At 36.2% G+C, this 10,602-nt stretch overlaps 1 long non-coding RNA gene across 1 annotated transcript in view; it reads left to right on the top strand.

Moving 5' to 3' along the window:
* Positions 1–10,602, top strand: part of LOC106734891 (uncharacterized) — a 17,331-nt gene that overhangs the window by 2,295 nt on the left and 4,434 nt on the right. The window lies entirely within an intron of this gene.

Genomic DNA, 10,602 nt, shown 5'->3' with positions numbered 1-10,602 from the left:
CTTTCCCTCTCACTGTCTTCCTCCCTCTGCTCCCCCACCCAGCAAAAGTGCCCTAAGGCAAAAACCTCTAAAAAAAAACACAACCAAACAAAGAAACATGCTGTGAGCATGTTTGTGCATGCCCCAAATCCCAACAGGATAGATTAATAGAGGAGAAGGGATTGTGGTGTGATCACAAACTACCAGGTGGTAGGTACTTTTTCCCTTTCCCTTCCTTTCTGTCTTTCTGTGGTGAGCACATACATCCTCTGGGGATGGAGGAGAAGGGGATAAGAGAAACATTTCAAACCATAGTTTTCTAAGGAGGCGAGAGCTCACCAAAGAACAGAAATTTTTCTAATGCCCTACTGCTGGGATTGAAACATTTTTTTGTCATTTTAAAAAATGTTTTAATTAATTTATGTATTTACAGTCATTCACTATACAATATGGTATATTTCTATATTTATATAAATTTACACTATACATCAATATGGTATACAAAATGAGATTTTTTTCATCCAGAATACATTGTATATTGGCTCAATCAAGGATATTATCATACGTTATCATCAACAAATAATTTTGTTTATTGTTTCTTATATATTTTGCTTTTTTTCCTCCCCCTTGATTCCCTACCTCTCACCTTCTATCAATTTTCCCCCTTCTCCCACACTGTCTCTGAATCAATTTCCCCCCTTCTCCCACACTGTCTCTGATATGTGCAGTTGTTTTCCATGCCTTTTGTTTTTTTGCACATTTTATACATACCTATGCATGAAGGTCTGACTTTAGGTGTAAACCTCAGTGAGTAAAGTGAATATATTATAAAGTAGCACCTTGCTGGGGTTATATAACTTACTGCAGTCATTAAATAGGTATTAATAGATATTTTAATGCATTTTTTAATTTCAAGAAAAACAGTTTTAGTTTTAATAGATCAAAATAAAAAATGTTAAGAGGAATTTGCTTAAAACTTAAAATCAGGAAAAAGGTTAGGATTCAGTTCAAATAGTAGGTAGATGAACTTATCAAAAGTTCAAAAGAAGACAAAAATCCTTAAATATAGAATTAAAGCATAGAAAAAAATCAGTAACGATTTAGTCTAAAGTAAAAAAAAATTATGTTTTACTAGCTCAGTCTCATGTAATTAATCTCTTTTCTATTGAATTTGCAGTATTACTGTAGTCTGATCTTTCCATTTAAACTCTGGAAGTTAACTTTCAACTCCAGACTTTTCCCTACCCTTAAGCTGGCCATTCTCTTGGTTTTGTTTTTTTGTTTGTTTGTTTGTTTTTTGAGAGGTTTTTGCTATAGGACACGTGCTTTTTGTACTCTTATTTTGGTGTGTCCAACTTTAGTTTTCCTGGTATAGCATTCCCTTCAACGCTTCTTCGACAGCTAGCCCGGTGTTGGTAAATTCTTTCAGGTTTTGTTTATCTGAGAATGTTTTTGTCTTTTTTTTCTCATGTGAAAAATAATCTTGCTGGGTATAATATTCTTGGTTGAAATTGTTTTTCACTCAACACTTTGAATATATTTTCCCATTCTTTCCTTGCTTGCATTGTTTCCGATGAGTTCTGATGTTAGCCTTATGGGATATCCTTTGAAAGTAACTTGATGTTTCTCTCTTGCCAAATTTAGTATCTTGTCTCTGTCTGTAGTTTTGTTCAATCTGGCTATGATGTGCCTTGGGGAAGATCTTCTTGGGTTGATTCTATGTAGGATCCTTTGTATATCTTGGGTCTGGATATTTGAGTGCTTCTCTAGGTTTGGAAAGTTTTCTTCCAGGATTTCATAGAATAGATTATCAATGCCCTTATTAGTCTATTCACATTCTGGGATGCCAATGATCTGGATATTTGGGCATTTAGCAGTATCTAGTAGTCTTGTATGATATTCTCATTTTGGGGAGTTACGTTCTCAGTCTTTTGGGTGAATTTTTCTAGGTCAGAGGTTCTACCTTCTACATCTGAGATTTGATCTTCTGCATGATCTAATCTGCTTTTGATATTTTCAACAGAAGTTTTGATTTTCTGTATTACAGCCTTTATCTCTAACAATTCCATTTGATTCTTTTTTATGACGTGTATCTCCTCTTTCAGATCGTGCAAGAACTTCCTCACCTCCAGGAACTTGGTATCACTTTTTCTCCTGCATCTTCTGGAGTTCGTTGTCTGTCTTCTCTTTCATCTCTGTTAGCTTTGTCACTATGAATATTTTAAATTCTTTATCTGACATTTCCATAAGTTCCCTTGTATTCTCTGACTCCTGGCTAGATCTGGGGGACAGGAAGGTGAAGTCTGGGTAGAGGGTCTTCGGTGGTCAAAATCCCTTGGGATTGGAAAATTTTTACCTCTCCCTATCTACACATTCCTGCCAGAAACCCAAGGAACCTAGACGAAGGCCTAGGAATGTCTTGAGTAACTCCTGAGGAGTTACCCAAGAGGACATAATGTTTAGCATCAGTCTTATTATTTAAATCTCACAGAAGAAAAAGATCAAGTTCTTCACGCAGAAGTTCCTTGGGTTTCTAAGAGTAAATAACTGTGTTGACCGGTAAGGAGCTAACCCAAGTGCACATAAACCAACCCCCAAACTTGTTTTGAATGTTCATTGCATTCAGAATCACAATTCAACAGAGCAGTCCGCTCAGTATTAGTTTTTAATGGAAACACAAGGAATCCTGATATAAATCACATTATTTAATATATTGGCTTTTTGGGACCGGCAGATGGCATGGTGGTTAAGGTGGCTGGACTCCCACATGACTGACCATGGTTCAAGTCCCAGAACTGGCAACTTTCTTTCTCAATCTCCTTCTCTCTTTCTGTCTCTGTCTGGTCAACTTCAATAAAATAAAAAATGACAATGAATAAAATTTAAAAATAATAAATAAAATAAAATATTGGCTTGCATAATTGCACAGAATTTTTCAAATTCTGGCACTTTTTGGGAACAGTATTATTACTTATCAACATCTCTTTCATTTACGTAGTGTGCAAGTTCATATTTCAGTCATTTGTTGACTGGGAAAGTAATTTTCCTAAGCATATATTATTCCTTATAAATCAAATCCCTTTTATTCATTATCATCTGTATTATGATGTTAATTTCTAACAAGTTGCTGATAAGTAACTTGTATTCCTTTATTTCTTGCTATACCCATACAAATAATTTAACATGTTAGCTTCAGTTATATCTTGCCCTTTAATTTAAAATTGATAAGAAAAAGCAAGTTATCTTTTACCACAATGCAATATAATTTTAACAATCTATGGAGGCTAACAAGAACATGAGGACAATCTTGGCAGTCATTTTATTTAAATTAATATCTATGGAGGTGGTTTGCAAAATTGGAGGTAGAGGAAGGAGGGGATGATGAGAAACCCTTAAAACAAGCAGCAGAAAGAGGACATAATTAAGATGACTGTTGTGAGGGCCAGGAGGTGGCATCGTGTTCAAGGTGCTGGACTCCCACCTGGCTGACTGTTTCAAGTCCCAGACCTCCTGGTGGCTTGCTTTCTCACTTTCCTTCTCTCTCTCTCTCTCTCTTTCTCTCTCTCTCTCTCTCTCTGGTGAGCACACATGCCCTAGAGCAGATTATATATATGTATGTGTGTATATATATAAATACATATTAAAATAAAATAAATAATTCTTTTTAAAAAAAGATGAGTATTGTGTCTCAAAGGTAAAAATATTAGAAAATATGGACACTGATACAAAACTGGGTAGTCTAATGAATACAATATCAAAAGATATAATGACAACAGTTTAAATATCTTAATTGGCTTTTTTTATTATTGATCTTTTTTAATTATCAGAGGGTATGTGCATTTGCCAGATAGAGAGAGAGAGAGAAAGCACCTCCCAGGGGGATGTGGTCATGCTGCAATACCTTGTCCTCTGTTTCTCCATCCTTTTGGGATCTGGAGCATGTACACTCACCTTGTATGCTTTTTTAAGCCAGTGGGGTACTAATCTCATGGCTGACCACGTGGGATCCAGCACCTTTAACCAGTAGGCTACAAGGCCAACCCTGTAATTGGCTTTATTTGTGATTCCAGAACTGGGCAATGCTTTGTTCCAGAAAATAGAACAAATGTTCTAATGATCTCAGAGGACATTGGTTCTATAGACACAGAAGGGCTGAAGAAAACAAATAAAAGAACAAAAAGAAGATTGGTCATTTAAAAATAATTTCCTTGTAAGGTGCAGATAGGAAGACAGAATAATAGAAAACTAACTGATCAGGTAATATTAAACAACTTCAGGTCACTTCTCTTTTGTAAGAATTAAAATAGAGAGAACTTCATTATCATGCTGATTGAAACTGGCCCATTTGAGAAACTGGGCTAATATCTCTCTCATGATTTTTCAGGACAGATAACAATGTCGCTTTGGCTTGGTGACATGAAGATGTGAGTGACTCCATTTTTATTTTTAGGCTGGTCCATTGGGATCTAGTTCAGGAACCTTGTCCAAAACAATAGCCTCCTATTTTTTCATTTAGTAACGGAAATGCTGAAATAATGTGCCCATTTTAAGGCAATTAAGTTGATCATGTTGTTGATCCCCCAAAATAGCATTTTATACAGATACAAAGACTAATAAAAAAAGACTAATTAATATTAGTTTAACTGAACCTACACTCATCCTGTATTTCCTCAAACTCATACCCAAAAAGAAAATGGCCCTGTGAAAGATGCCTTGTTAAAAATTCAAAATCAGGGACCAGTAGATGATGAAATTATTATGTTGCTGGACTTCCATGTAGTCGACTGCTGTTCGAGTCCTGGACCTGGTGGCTTGAAACTCATGCTGGGTCTGTGTGTGTGCATGCCCAAGATCACAAGAGGAAAAAGGAGAAGGGATTGTGAGATGGCCATCCTCCCTAGGGGGTGATTTCTCTCTTTCTCTTTGTCTTTCTGTCTCTCTGGTGAGCACACACACCCTAAAGCAAAAATCTCTGGGAGGAAAAAACAATTAAAATTTTTAAAATTTTAAATTAAATTTAAGCAGTTATCTCAGGATTTAGTTTAAATTTTGAATCAAGGAAATATCCATTAAGGCAATTATGGTTTGAGAAAATCCTGGCACTTTAAATGCAAGGGTTGGTTCTTCAAAGTTCCTAAGTATATAATCCTCAAAATGCAATTCTAGGATTGACTGGAGATGTTAGCATTCATTTCAACTTAAAGAACAGTGACTTTGTGTGAGACTCCACTTTTTAGAAACAGAATTGCTCAAGGAGATATAACTTCAGATCTCCTTACCAAGGTTTTTTTTCAAATATTACTGATTTGAGTCCATCGACTCCTTTTCTCATTGCCAACCCATACCCCATGAGGTGCTAACAAAGACAGAAATAGCAAATGATGGGTCACTTAAAGAAGAGAAAGGAAAAAAAAAAGAGAGAGAAAGAGAAAGGGAAATCATAATTTGGAAGAGCAAAATGGAGGAAAACTGGGCCAGTGACAACCACATGACACTGACATATTTCTAGTAATATCTGCCAACTACAGAGTAAAGCCACTTACTTGTCACAGAAATGGTATTTAGAACCACATGACTGTCAAGAAATGAGGAAGAGAATGAAAACAAAATACTGCCCTTTAGATACTATAAAATAAAATGGATAGGAGGTTATTGGTTTGGACTAAGCCCCTGCAATAGTCCAGTGGACCAAACCAAAATGAAGTTATTCATACTAAAATCTCACGCCTCCAAGCCCAAATGAAATTGTTTATCTGACCTTCAGAGAAATCAGGAGAGAAAGTCAAATCCGCAAACAGGCCAGTCTTAGCTAACATAAGGAAGTCCCCTCTGCTTTAACCTTTATAAAGACAAGAACTGAAACCACCAATTTCTTTCTTATTCTTTATTTCTGTTTTCTTCAGCCTTTCTCTGTCTGTAAACCCAGCCTCTTGTGATCAGCTCATTGGATAATTCATTTTGTTTTAGAGAATCCACTACAAAAGAAAAAAAAAAAAACTAGTTAAGATCTTCAAATTCGTTGTGTTAAAAGAAAAACTTAAGACAATTTAATTTAGCAGAGTTTAATTGAGCAAAAACCATTCAAACTGGACAGCTCCCAGAATGGCTTCCAAGGAACTCAGGATAGCCATGTGGTGGGGTGACATTTATGCACAAGAAAGGGAAAGTGACATACAAAAATGGAAGTGAAGGAATGATGTAGAGAAATTATTGGAATTGGTTACAATTTCATGTTTGTCTACATTAACACAGTTTAAAGGGTAGGCTGTGTGTGAGTGGTTGAAATGTAGCTGCTGGGATTGGCTACAATTTAGCAACTTACTAAGGAAGCAGTCTTCCAAGTGAGGTTGTGGTTTGTGGGGCCAGCAGGTGGCATGGTGGTTAAATGCACTGGACTCCCATATTGACAACCATGGTTTGAGTCCCAGACCTGGCAGCTTGCTTTCTTACTTTCCCTCTGTCTCTCTCTCTCCCTCTGTGCCTCTATGATCAAATGTTAATTAATTAATTAATTAATTAATTTAATTAAATAACAAGGTTGTGGTTTGCAGGAGTATGGAGGCCATCTCAGGACAATATAGCTTAACAGCTGTTATTTTGTCTTTTGATAATGCTAAAGCACAAACTTTGTATCCTGAATGTATTCACAAAGAATCAAAAAATGAATTAAAAAGTAATCATTTCTCTAAAGACTTAAGAGCTAGGAAGGAAGTTTTTAATATTCTTCCATTCTAGATAGTGGTGATATACCTTGGCCATTACCTTAAAGAAATTGCCTGTATAATGTATTTTTTTTTAATTTGTGATTTTTTGCTATTGAGCATATGTACTTGGCAGGGAGAGAGTAAGCGAGAGAGAAAGCGAGAAAGTACCCCCCATGGGGATGGCCACGCTGCAATTCCTTCTCTATTTCTCTGTTTGGGAATTTGGGAACATATGCAAACATTGCCAGCATGTTTTTCTTTTTATTATTATTATCATTAATTTTATTATATTTTTATGTTACATTTTATAACATATACCATTACAGCATATAATATTCTTTTTTCCAGCATGATTACCATGCATATCAGTCAAGACAAAGACATTACTATCCATATCATCATCAAATAATTTTCTTTTTTTCAGATTATTATTATTGTTTTTATTCTCATTTAAAAAAAAAAAACATTCAGTCACTATACATCATTTGACTTGTAAAGAGCATTTACCTAACATGAAATAATTCTCAGACCAATCCGGTAGAGAATAGTATCCATGTTATCATCAACAGGTAATAAACCATTTCTGTGTCCCACAAATGTCATGCCTCTCTATTTGTTCTCATGCTACCCTTCTCTATACCCTTCCCTTCTCCACCCCCCACCCAATTCCACATTGTCTTCAGCATCCATAACTATTTTCACCATTTTTGTGCCCACCAATATTTCAATCTCTACCATAGAGTGTGGATAGTCAGTATATATTAAGTGGATACATACAATATCTTTCTTTCATAGCCTAGCTTGCTTCATTCAGCAATAGATCTTCCATATTCAACCACTTTTTTATCAAATTCCAGGGTCTTGTCATTTTTTGTAGCGGAATAGTATTCCATAGAGTATATGTGCCACACTTTGTTCATCCATTCATCTGTTTGTGGACATTTGAGTTGGTTCCCTGCCTTAGTGCTCATGAATAATGCTGCAATAAACATTAATATGCAAGCGTTTTAACGACTGAGCATTTTTCTGTTCTTTGGGTAGATACCCAGAAGTGGAATTGCTGGATCAAGTGGTAGTTGTATTTGTAGATCTTTGAGGAACCTCCATATTGTTTTCCACAGTGGCTGAACCAATTTGCATTACTACTAACAGTGTAGGGGAGTTCCCCTTGCATCACAACCCTGCCAACACTTATCACTTTTTGTATTTTTAAACTTTGCTATTCTGACAGGGATTAGGTGGTATTTCATTGTGCTTTTAATCTGCATTTCCCTTATGATGAGGGATGTTGAGCATTTTCTCACATCCTTTTTAGCTGGTCATATGTCTTCCTTAGATTTTTGTTCAACTCATTTTCCTATCTTTTAATTGGGTTAATCTTTTTTTTTTCCAGATAAGCTGCTTGAGTTCCCTGTGTATTCTGGTTATCAGTCCCTTATCTGAGGTATAGTTTACAAGAATATTCCCCAATTCTGAAGGCTGTCGATTCACACTAATTACTGTATCCTTCGCTGTGCAGAAACTCCTTAATCTGATATAGTCCCACTAGTTTATTTTAGGGATTACTGCCCATGCTTTGGGAGTCTTATTTAAGAAGTCTTTGCCTATCCCAATGTTTCCCAGAGTTTCTCCAGTGTTTTCCACGAGTAGTTTTTTTTTTGAGAATTATTTTTAGCAAGAGGGAGGGAGGGAGAGAGAGAGAGAGAGAGAGAGAAAGCTGCCAGGACTGGGACTTGAACCACAGTCAGCCTTGTGGGAGTCCAGCACTCTTAACCACTGCACCACTTGCCAGCCCCTTCCACCAGTAGTTTCATAGTTTGAGGTCTTAAGTTCAGATCTTTGATCCATTTTGAGTTGATTTTTGTTAATAGTGAAGGATGGGAATCCAGTTTCATCTTTCTGCAGGTGAATACAGTTTTTCCAGCAAAATTTGCTGAAGAGGTCTTCCTTTTCCCACTGGATTGATCGGTATCCTTTATCAAAAATCAGTTGGCTTTGCCAAAAAGGCAAAGAATCAACCAGCAAACAGTCTTAATTAAGAATGATGCAGGAGGAGGAATCCTGGAGCCAGGGCTGCTGTGTAATCTGTCAGGAACATGCTACCAAGATTTGTTTTACTGTTGATTGTAGGCCTTTCATCTAGAGTGCACCTCACAGTGGGACTTGTCTTAGTGGGCAGGCAGCGCCTCTTCCTCCCTGCTCAGAGTTCCATGTTGATGAATAGGACACTGAAGGGAAACTGGCATCTTGATGGGGAGACCAGGTCCGACTGTAGCTGCCTCCACAGCCTGTGCCAGGCAAGGTGACCTTGCTAGAGACAAGGCTGGAGTCTGATTGTGGAGAAAGTGACCACGTGCCCCGACTTGGTCACTTAAGAGCTGTGCAATACCTTTCCAAGTACCCAGGTGTTTGCGTAACTTATTGGGTGACTAAGCCTGGCAAGGCTGTTGAAATGAATGTGATTCTTTTAAATGTTAAAATAAAGATTTTTTGTATAGAAAAAAAATCAGTTGGCTGTAAGTTTTGGGGCTTAAAGCTGGGGTCTCTATTCTATTCCATTGATCCACCTATCGGGTTTTTTGGGGTTTTTTTGTTTCGTTTTGTTTTGTTTTTAACCAATACCATGCTGTTTTCGGTATCATTACTTTATAGTATATTTTGGGGTTAGGGAGTGACATGCCGCCCACTCCACTCTTCTTGTGCAGGATTGCTTTTGCAATACGAGGTCTTTTATGATTCCAGACAAATATATGATTGTCTTTTCTAGATCTGTGAAAAATATTTCTGGTATTTTGATTGGAATTGCATTAAACATGTAGATTAATTTTGGGTAGAATTGCTATTTTGATTATGTTAATTCTTCCAATCCAGAAACATGAGATGTCCTTCCACTTTTTTTGTCACTTTCAATATCTTTTTTCAGATTTTCATAGCTTTCTTTGTAAAGATCTTTGACTTCCTTAGTAAGGTTTATCCCTAGTTATCTTACACATTTTGAGGTTATGGTAAAAGGGATTCCTTTCTTCAGATCTACTTTGTTCAACTTGTTGTTCATATATAGAAACGCTATAGATTTTTGGATGTTGATTTTGTATCCTGACACTTTACTGTGTTCATTTATTACTTTGAGAAGTTGTTTCATGGAAATAATTGGGTGTTCTAAGTATACCATCATGTCACCTGCAAATAAAGATATTTTCTACTCTTCTATGCCTATTTGAATGCCTCGTATATTATTCTCCTTTCTGATTGCATTGGCTAAGACTTCCAGCGCTATATTAAAAAGTAGTAGAGAAAGTGGGCAGCCTTTTCTAGTACTAGTTTTTAGTGGAAATTCTAAAAGCCTTTCCTCATTCAGGATAATGTTAGCTATAGGTTTTTCATAGATGGCATTTTTTTGTGTTGAGAAATTACCCTTCTATACCAATCTTGCTGAGAATCTTAATCATGAAGGAATGTTGTATTTTATCAATGCTTTCTCTGCATCAATTGAAATGATCATATGGTTTTTATATTTCTTTCTGTTAATATTGTGTGTTATATTAATGGTATTATGTATGTTGAACCACCCTTGACTCCCTAGAATAAAGCCTACCTGATTGTGATGAATAATCTTTTTTATATGTTGTTGGATACAATTTGCACTTATCTTGTTGAGAATTTTTGTGTCTATATTCATCAGAGATGTTGATCTGTAGTTCTCCTTTTTTTGTCATGTCTTTATCTGTTTTGGGAATGAGGATGATGGAGGCTTCATAAAATGAATTTGGAAGGTTTTATTTCTTTTCGATCTTTGGAAATAATTTTAGTATAAGAGAGGTTAACTCTTCCTTAAAATTTTGTAGAATTCAGAATGAAGACACCCAGACCTGGGCTTTTCTTTGTTGGGAGGTTATTTATTACTGATTTAATCTCATGG

The sequence above is a fragment of the Tupaia chinensis genome, unplaced genomic scaffold (genome assembly GCF_000334495.1).
Source record: "Tupaia chinensis unplaced genomic scaffold, TupChi_1.0 Scaffold000248_1, whole genome shotgun sequence".
NCBI lineage: Eukaryota > Metazoa > Chordata > Mammalia > Scandentia > Tupaiidae > Tupaia > Tupaia belangeri.
The sequence above is the reverse complement of the archived record's forward strand: the minus strand, read 5'-3'. Positions and strand labels throughout refer to the sequence as shown.